This window comes from Panthera uncia (assembly GCF_023721935.1).
Source record: "Panthera uncia isolate 11264 chromosome C1 unlocalized genomic scaffold, Puncia_PCG_1.0 HiC_scaffold_3, whole genome shotgun sequence".
In the NCBI taxonomy this organism is placed as follows: Eukaryota; Metazoa; Chordata; class Mammalia; order Carnivora; family Felidae; genus Panthera; species Panthera uncia.
The window spans coordinates 109,355,306-109,365,404 of NW_026057584.1; the positions used below are offsets into that span (position 1 = coordinate 109,355,306).

General features: G+C 52.4%; 1 long non-coding RNA gene across 4 annotated transcripts; it reads right to left on the minus strand.

The window, feature by feature from the left end:
- Positions 1-256: 256 nt before the first annotated feature.
- Positions 257-9,819, minus strand: LOC125911723 (uncharacterized). 4 transcript variants are annotated; one of them, XR_007454427.1, is made up of 4 exons: positions 9,661-9,819; positions 8,814-8,921; positions 2,674-2,938; positions 890-2,187 (listed from the first exon to the last, which is right to left on the minus strand). It is a non-coding gene; the product is annotated as an uncharacterized LOC125911723 (long non-coding RNA). The 4 variants fall into 4 exon arrangements; XR_007454426.1 differs by lacking the exons at positions 890-2,187; positions 2,674-2,938 and adding an exon at positions 257-463; XR_007454428.1 differs by lacking the exon at positions 2,674-2,938.
- Between the last annotated feature and the right edge of the window lie 280 nt (positions 9,820-10,099).

The following is a 10,099-nucleotide window of genomic DNA, read 5'->3' on the forward strand; positions in this document are numbered from 1 at the left end:
TCCATTTACCCATCCAACAGCTACCCACCCATTCATCATCCCATTATCCATCCATCCATCTATCCATCCATCCATCCTTCTGGATATAGCATCCACCAAGTGCCCGTCTCAGGCACTGTATCAGGTGCTGGAGAGCTAACAGATGAATTAGATGCAGCTCCTACTTTCAAAGAGCTCATGACCCATTTTCAGGTGGGCATGTGTGTGAATAGGAAAACAAAGGAAAGAGTCAGAGAAGGCCTTACATTGGGAGAAAAGGAATGTTTCTATTTAAGGTTTCTGGAGTCAAGTGAAGGGTGGAAAAGGAAAAACACTGAGGAACTAAACAGAAAGTGCCATGTCAAGATTTACATTTTAGGACCATGTCTTTGGCAGTTCTAGGCAGGATGGATTACAGGGGAGAGATGAAAAGGTGAGTAGTTGGCAGGTTGTCCTAACATTCTTCATGAAGAATGAGGTGGCCCTAGGGAATCAAAGGAGAAAGGTCAAAGAAGGCCATAGGGTGAGATGCTTTGCTGGTGTAATTTCAGGCTGGGACTAGCATGTTTGATGTTTGGATTGGATGGATATTTTAAAGTGTAGGAGCAGAGATCAGGTTGGGGCTCTGGGCAGCCTAGGGGCTGTGAAGGCCAAGACATCATCATTGCCTGGTAAATGGTCTTCTCTTATTCCCCAGGCCTGGTGCCCTCCAATACTTCCTCCTCCTACCCTCCTTGCTTCCCCTGACCCACCCCTCCCCTCCCATTTCTAGAATTATGAGAGCTGACAACAGCCAAGGGTCAGGGGAGAATAAGTGAATTTCCTGCTTGTAAATCACTGCAGGAGCACAGACTGTTCTTTGCAGTTGCACCCTGACCAGCAGCCATTTATCTGGATAATGCATTTATTTATTGCCGCTTGACTGTTTTGCATTGAGATATATGTGCAAACTTAAAGTGCCAATGATTTGCTTGCAGACATCAAAGGTAGGGAAAGAAAATGCAATTGGGCATATTAGATTATTTGGTATTGAATTCAGGGTCTGCAGCCTCCCATTTTTCTCCCTCTTTGCCTTTTCTACAAATCAATTTACATGACTTTTGCTGGAAATATTCATTGGGATCCAAATCTGTGGGCAAAATCCAGCCTTAGTGATCATTTTCCTAGCAGAAGGCGGTGAGACACTGAGCAGGGTGGCTGCTGGGCTCGTGTCAGGGTGGCTGTGCTGAGCAGGTCTCCTGCCTCCATCCTTCGCACCCCACAGCCACAGCGTGGGAGCAGGGGCACACACATATGTGTGCATGCATACACTCACGTGCACACACACAGGATGAACTAGTCACTGAACTGTGAGGAGGTATTAAAAGAACGGGTCACTGATAGCTGGAGGAAATTGGGCCTGTCCTAAAGCTGCTGGCGCTTGGTGAAATCATAAGGAGGTCTCTGGGTTCTTTCTTCGGAGAGACACAGGGGTGAGCACGCCTCATCTGGGGTGTGTGAGGATTAGGGCTCCCATGTGAAGATGCGGCAATGTCCAGCATTGAGACTCTCCTCACTCTTTTCTTCTTGCTGGAGGTATGGGTGGGCCTTGCGGTCAGTGATGTGGCTGGGAAGGTGGTCACCATCCAGGCAACCTGGCTGGCAGCGCCCAGCTCTCCTTCTTCTCTGTGGAGCCTCCCACCCACTCACGGCAGCTCCCTGCCCTTCTCCAAGTCCAGACCTCTCACCCTCCTGACCTCTCCTCACACCCCTTCCTCTACCCAAATGATGTCTCTCCTACCCCAGGATCCATCCAGTCACAGCATCACATTACCAATAATATTTTTCAACAATCGCTTCCAGAGCAAAGTTTACTTGGCGAGGTAGAATGACATGTAGGCTAAGGCCCGGAACACTTAGGCTCTAGCTGGCTTTATCTCACTGACTCCATAGCTTCCTGCAAGGCCCTTTGTGGGTCTCCATTTCCGTATCTGTTAAATGGGGTAACTCTTGCTTGCTTACTTCATCAGGTTTTATAAGAATCAACAAGACAGAGAATGTGGAAATACTCTAAGGTAGGAACTTGCTGTGGAGCAGTGACTGAACGTAAGCCCCAAGTCCATGGCTTCTGCCGCATTCGCTGTGTGACTCCAGGAGTCCCTCACGTCTCTCATCTTGGGGTCCCTCCTCTGTAACACCTCAGACGCCTGTTCGGTTGTTCTGATGAGGCTGGCAGGAACAAGTAACTGTGACCAGGGAGCCACAGGCTTTGCTCAGGCCTGCCTGCCACATACTGAGTCCTCATGACCACAGGGATTGCTATTTATTTTTAAGAAAACATTAAAATATGTGGACTTGGATGATTGAAAAAATGGGATTACTTTGTGAATCGAGAAGAATTTAGAAAAGCTGGGGTCTCAAGGGGAAAGGGTCCTTTCTTCCAAGTGCAATCCCTCGTCCTGAAATGAACAAGGAGCATGGGGGCGGGGGAGGTGGGAGAGAACCAGTTCCTGGGAACCTGGTGTCCTGTGGTTCCTCTGTCCGCCTGCCCTCCAGCCTCCCATGTCCTGAGAGTCTGGCGTGACCTGAGTGGGCAGGTGGCTGTGCAGAGCCCTGTGGTTCTTCCTGCTCCTCTGGGGAGCTGTGCTCTGTGAGCATTCCCTCCATGCCAACCAGGGGTGGGCCCCGATACTCTGCCTGTCCCCTGTCACCCACCTCAGCCTCCCCTGCCTGTTGTTCCCTGTTGCCTGCAGGAAGCTGGTCTAATGAGGTGCACTTGGAAGCCTGCTGGCTTGGGCAAAACTGCTCTGTCAGCATTTCTTCAGCTTCTAATAAATTCACAGAAAAACTCCTTGCAGACAAAAGCTTGGCATGGAGGCTCTCTGCTCAGAAAGGTGGCTCCTCTTGAAAATCGAGTGGGAATCAGTTTCCAGGGCTGTCCCCACCCCATGGTTTCCTTTTGGGAAAGGTTGTGGAGGGGCTGAGGAAGGAAGAGGGCAGGAAACCACTTGAAAATTTCAGACTTGCCTCCCCCAACCCTTGTCTCTCTCCCCAATGTCCTCCCCTCTCCCTCCCTTTTTCTCCCTCCCTTCCCCTCCCTCCCTCCTCACTCTCACTTACAGGGTCTGTGGCTGCCCTGGTATTACTCTTTGAAAACCTGGTGACTCCACCATTACACTCCTCCACCAGAGTGGAGCACGGTATTCTGTCTGTGCAAAGTGTTTCAGTCCCTGACATGGCACCCCTAACACTTGTGGCTTCTTTACACATTGCCACTTGGTTCTGGGAGGAAACCTGGGGGTTTATGGAGTCAGATGGGCCTGGATTATATTTCCAGATCATCCTCTTAGTAGATTGGAGACATGGAGACTTTCACATTCGTGACCACAGATGTGCCCAGCACACAGCTGGGGCCTTATATAGGTGCAGTATGGCCCTGATTCTCATCGTGTCTGAGTCTCCTCTAGGGTGTGCACGTGCATTCCTTCTGGTCATCACACAGCCGCTCTCTACCGGTCTACCAAGGCTGAGGTAGTTCCCGAGGCACACAGGGCCAGATGCTGGTGAGGACAGGTGTCAGTCTGCACCCCTGCAGCGGGGGAGGAGCTGAGCTCCCTTCTGACTGGAACAGAGGTGTCTGGGATTCTAAGGGGGGAACCAGGGACTGGAGGCTTGAGCAGAGTCAGGCAAGTGAAAGATTCCAGAAAGTGGGTGAGAGGGCTGGTCAGTGTGGATGCTGTGCCTGGTAACTGGCATTCGCCTAAACTAGATTTGAAGGTCTGCCTCCCTGGACTCTGCGAGGAGGGCCCTGTCCTTCTTGATGACCACATTTCAAAGGGCTGGCCCAGGAGTCCTTGAGAAACATACTCCCGCGTGGTAGGAAATACAATATCTTTCAACAGAAGGGCCCGCAGAGGAAGAATTTACAATTTTAAGTTTTCTGAAGGAACTGCCTTATTTGGGGGTCAGGTGCCTGCATTCAGATGTCAGCTGAAGCACATGGCAAATTCTCTTGGCAGCCTTAGCTTTCTTCAGCAGGTGTTTGCAGGGGGTTGCTGTGTCCCAGAGATGCAGCCTCAGGCTGCTAGCAGCCACGTTAGTTTGTTCAAGTCCCTCAGTGGGTGTGTGGGCGGTGGAGGGACATTGCTGGTGTTGAAAGTTGCAGTTTTACAGGCTAAGGCTGAAGCCCAGTGGAAGGGGCCCAGAGACGCCTGACCAGGTTTTGGTCACCACTGAGTGTCATCCCCAGCAGGAAGCCGGGAGCTGTGATTCCTCTAACTTCCAAAGGAGCAGCCTGAGCCCAAGAAAGACCTGCCCACAGTTCCACATGAATGATCCAGAGTCCAGCTTATTGGCACCCTCCTGGGTCCGTGCCAGCTTTGACCCTCTGAATGGAAACAGATGTGGTGGCTCCATTTGACACTCAAAGGAAGGGGGAACGAGAGTTTGTCCCAAAAGGCCCAGAGCTGCTCAGAACATGGCCCTGAGCCTCCTGTGCCCTATTCTCCGAGTGCTGAGAAGGCCTGTTTGCTATCTTGTTTCTTCCCTGGATGGATTTGTTTTCCTCAAAATGGGTGGAAGGCAGTGAAGTGGCCTCTCTTCTTCACAGGGAGGTGGCTCTGTGCTCACAGAGGCCTCCTCCTGCAGAGCCTTGCATGTGGGGAGCTCCAGGGTCGCTGGCCAGTATAGGAGGGGCAGGGCGTGGGACATCCCACCTGCTGCATCAGGTGATCCCCTCACAGGCTGGATCAGGGGTGCATGCTGGAGCTCTCCTGTTGTCCATCTCAGCTCCCCAAGGGCTGGGAGGTAGTGTTCTCTGTGTGGTCTGGGCTGCCACACCTCTCCAGTGAGCCCATCACCATGGAGCTGACCTGAAGCACCCTCGAGGCAGGCCTGGGCCCCCCTTTGGATGAAGAATGTGGGCTGCACCACATGCCAGCACGCTGGGGTCTCCCCAGCCACTTTGGCAGACAGCTCTGTGTGGTGGGTCCTGCTATGCCCAAGCCTGGGTCATGCACCTTCCGGAAGCTCTGTGATGGTGAGGGATGTAGGGTCCTCCCTATGTCTGAGCGTTCCCTTGTGTCCCGTTCTCAATCTCCTTGGCTCCGCTCAGGTTACACCAGCACCAAACAGCTGGGGCATCCAGTGTAGGGTCAGACACGTGTGCTGGAGGCAGGCTGCCCCAGAGGGTGAGCTGAAGGGGCGGGCACAGGTGCTTGTTCCCACTGCCTCATGTGAGTGCTGGCAGATACAGAGGCTGTGCCTGGAAAGGGCTGGTCCATAGGGGAAGAGTGGTGTCCCATCCACATGAGGTGGAGAGCGGCTGGGGGACCAGGACAGAGGAGTCACTGTTGGGGGAAGGTGCCTCACAGGCTGGATCCCCAGGCTGGGCCAGCGTGACCTTGTGCTGTCACTAGGCCACAGCCCAAGGTCAGGTTTTCAAAAGCTAACCAAACTGGAGGGAGATTAAGAACATCACGTCTCAAGGGTGCCTGGGTGGCTCAGCCTGTTAAGTGTTCGACCCCTGATTTCTGCTCAGGTCACGATCTCAGAGTTCAGGAGATCGAGCCGTGAGTTGGGCTCCACGTAGACAGCACAGAGCCTGCTTGGGATTCTGTCTCCCTCTCTGTCTGCCCCTCCCCTGCTTGCATTCCCTCTCTCTCTCTCTCTTAAAATAAATAAATTAATTAATTAAAAAAATTTTTTATTGAAAAAAGAACATCTCATGTCAGTTAACAGGAGAGCCCAACTGGATCAGGAAGCAGGTGGTTTGGGACACTAGATTTCCTGATGAAACCATCCCATGCTCCCCTTTTAGAGGTGTCTCATCTGGTGCCTCAGCCCTTCCCTGCTCTAGGTCCACTGATGACACACTCTTGGGACTCCAGGGAACTTCTGAATGAACCCAGTGCCCACTGTTTAGGTCTGTGGATGCAGGGGTACAAGGTGGCATCAGACTCAGGCCTAGGACCTCAAGTGGAGTTTCATCCATTACTACATCTTCTGGATCATTAGTCCCCATGGAGCTGACTTCCCAGGATAAGAGGTGGGAGAATGGCATTTGTCAGTTACTCTTCCTCTATCCCAGGTTCTGCAGTGCAGCATGGCCAGGCATCCCAGGGCTTTGTCCTCGTGCCCCTGCTCTGAGGGGAGGACTCTTGGCCTTCCAGGGTGAACTTCACAGTGACCATGTTCTCATGGGCAAGAAAGCAGCGGTGCCAAGTGGGCCGTCCATAGAACATGCTCATGCCAGGATGGGACTCTGTCCTGGGGTTTATTCAAGCTCACAGATGGGTGTGATGGATGTCAGAACCCCCTGCAGCATTGTTTAAAACACAGACCCAGGGACCCTGCTGAAGCATGCATGTAATCAGGTGGCCTTCAGGCTTGGGGGCCAGGCTTACTGGGTGGGTGGCAGGCTCCTTCTCAGTCCTGAGCCTGATGCTGGCCTGGGTATATGCAGTGTGACCACTGGGCCTCACAACATTCAACCGTTGAGCCTTAAAATTAGCCCAGTACATGGAAGGATCCCTTCTGGGGTGCTGGGGGCATTCTCAGAAGTCAGGAAAGTGGCATCTTTCCTGGCATGTTTCTCCAGCAGGGTTCTGGCTGCTCCTAGGTCTGTCCAGGAGTGTATCAACCTGTCTGTCTTTGTTTCTTTCTATGATTCTTAAAACCATTCCTTCTAGGAGGAATCTATTTGGCCTTCAACATTTGGGCCATTATTGTTGTTTCTTTTTTCCTAGGATTCAGGAAGGAAACCCCTCCTTCCTTCCCTAAATTGCAGTGTCCTGGGGACCATTAGTCCATAACTGGATTGGGCAGGGGGCCCAGTGTCTGCACATAACTTGCTGGGGAGACAGTTTCCTGGGGCCCACCTGATAGGATCAGTTTTAGCCTCCTGATTTCCGTTTTCTCATTCCAGGGCTCAGGGCACAGCTCTTAGGCCCAGCTCCTTCCTTGTGCCTCAGTTTCCTCAGGTGTGGAATGCAAGCCCAGCTGTGCTTGCTGTTGGTTGGGGCATGGGGTCATCCTGAGGTCCCATGTCTCCTTTGGGAGCTTTGCTTCTCCTCTGGCCTCCGATGCTTAAAGTCCCAGAACTTGTTTCCTTCTAAGGGGCTTTGGCATGAAAGGTGTGGCCCGTCATCAGCTTGCACAGCAGGCCTGGTCCCATTTTCCCTGGCCACTGGTAAGAAATGGGGCTGAGCTTGGCAGGGCCAGATCCTCGGGGAGGAGCACAGCCAGCAGTTGCCCTGGAGCGGGCAGAAGTGTTCTCACTGCCCAGGTGAGATACCTTCCTGTGCCTGACTGAGTAGGACAGACCACCAGGGTGGGGGCTGAAACTTGCTGGCCACTCTCCTCAGTCTCTGGTCACCTTTCCCAGCTCAAGCCTGAGATGATGAAGCACTTTCTCGCAGGGTGGTGGGAGCTCCCTGTGCCCCTGGACATCAGGGTCTGGGTCAGAACCCAGATTCCTCCTCCCTTCCCCCTTTTTGGAAGAAGGGCCTTTTGTATTTGGACTGCAATCTTCTTACAAAATCTGCTCCTTGGGCCCTACGCTGCTCTCTGGCCCAGCCTGGAGGGCAGTGAAGTGAGCACAGACCTTGGGATAGAGCTGACCTGGGTTTGAACCCAGCCCCTAGCTGCCAGCACCCCACCAGGGCAGGGGGTTTGCAGGTTTTGCTCCCTTGAGTGCCCCCAGCTCCTAGACCATGTGCTGGGCTTGCTGCATACACTTGCTAAAAGATACGTGTGTGGTATTGGTACCAAAGAACCTACTGGTAAGAAACAAAAAACAAGATAACCCAAAACCTGTCAGCACCTCTTCCCTGGGCTTCTACCCAGCCAGCTCTGTCTCACTCTGTATTTGTTTATCGATATTTTGATTTTTGAGGTTTAAATCAAGGCAGACAGATGTCTCCTGGGGCAGCTGCTCAGGAAGTGTGTGGGGGCTCCCTTCTGCCTCACTGATCTCTCCTGCCTGGCTTGCTGAGGGGTCCTTGCCTGCAGCAGCTGACCCAACCACATTCCTTCTCACCTGGGGTCTGGCACAGCTTGCTCCCTGATCTCAGGAGCCCCCCTGGATGGCTGTCAGCCTGGGCTATGTGAAGTGCATAGCAGCTGGGTCTGTCCACTGTCCACAGAGAAAGCCCAGGGAATCCCACATGTGGGCCTCACTGCTGATACACCCATTTGCATTGTCACATGTCCATGGTCTTCTCAGTGACACTTCCCCTAAACCATATCTGCTCCTTGCTCTGGCTCATTGTTTTCTGGAAGTTGTGAGTTTGGGGCACAAACACCTACTTCTGTTAGAAACCCCTTTCATGGTTTCCCTCATTGTGAGCCCATGGTGACACTAGGGAGTTCAGACCCAGGCCACAGACATACAACTTTTCATTCCTGGTGACAAGAAGGGATAATCTTGCCTTTTCCAGCTTCTTCTAGAAGCAACACACATTCCTTGGCTCCTGCCTACATGACTCCAGTCTCTGCTTTCATGGTCACAGAGCCTCTCCTGCATTTGACTCTCTTGCCTCCTTCTCATAGGGACCCTTGTGATTCCATTTAGGGCTTACCTGGATAATCCAGGAAAATGTTCCCATCTCAGGGGCCTTAATTTAACCACGCCTGCAGTCCCTTTGGCTAAAAAAAAGTGATATTCACAGTTCCAGGGATCAGGGCATGGTTATCTTGGTGGCGGGGGGTGGGGTTCAGTCCGCCACAACAACTTTAGAATTTTCTAAATGCACCATGTGTCAAGACTGCAGAGTAGAAAGGATTCTGTAGCTGGGATTCAGACACGGGCTGTAATTGTGGCTCTCCCATGTGGGTGGGCTGGGACAGGACCTCACCTCTCTGGGCCGCAGCTCACTGGGCTGGATTTCAGAGTTCCTAGGCTTCTTCAACACAGGCACTGCCTTTGAACATTCTTGGTGGCTTGAAATCAAACAACTGAGTGTCTGCATTAGAGGATGGAAAAAAAAGGGTTGGGTTGAGGCACCACAAAATGAAGTACCAAATGGTGTCTGAACCTTTATTTCTCAGCCCAGGGTCAGTCCCTGCTAATTTATCCAGGTAGTAATTCCCAAAGTCTGAAGACTGAGCTCTTTTGCTTTCCACTGTTTAAAAATGTTTGCTAGGCACTGTCAAGTGACTTGCAGTTTGCTGCAGGTTGGGCTCCAGGAAGCAAGAAGTTTCCCCCAAGCTAACTTGAGGTGCAGATTAGTTTAGGAAGTGTTGGGTCTGCACCTGAGGAAGGAGGGGCAGGACACAGGTCTGGGCAGAGGGCCCAGCTGAGCTGCAGTGACTCAGCTGGCCCCACAGAGAGCTGAGGATGGCCATGAGAGCGCAGTGGAGTTGGGACAAGGGGTGGGAGCAGGTCTGTGTGAGAGTGTGTCCAGCAGTCATGGATGTGGCCATCTGGGGAAGGGGTGTGGCCCTAGGCAGTCCCCAGGGGCTGCACTTTCAGCAACTGGAGAATGAAGCCTTCATTCCTAAAAGAGGAGCCAAGGCACATCATTCCCTCTCAAACCACCTTTCCTTCTTTCCTTCTTGCCTCTGCACCTTTGCACAAGGTGGTCCCTGTTCCTGGAATGTCTTTCCCTTATGTCCAGGTCCTTTAGCTCCCTAGTAACTTCTAGTAACTTCTGCCTGGTGTGCTCACCCACCTCAGGGAGTCTACCTCCATGGGCCTCTCACCTCTGCCCACTTGAAGCTGCTGCTCTTGCTTTGGAGGCTCTTGCTGTCAGATTATATGAGTATTTGTTTATGGATCTATACTATGGCCTGAATATTTGTGACCCTCCCCATTCATGTTGAAATCCGAACCCCCAAAAGTGATGGTATGTAGTAGACAGAGCCTCTGGGGAGGGCTTAGGTCATAGAGAGGGGGCCTCTGGGGAGCGCTTAGGTCACAGAGAGAGGGCCTCTGGGGAGGGCTTAGGTCATAGAGGGGGCCTCTGGGGAGGGCTTAGGTCATAGAGAGGGCCTCTAGGGAGGGCTCAGGTCATAGACACAGCCTCTGGGGAGGGCTTAGGTCATGAGGGTGGAACACTCAAGAGTGGGATTGGTGCTCTGATAAAAGACCCCATAAAGCTCTCTAGCCCCTTTTCACTGTGTGAGGATATTAGCATCCTTT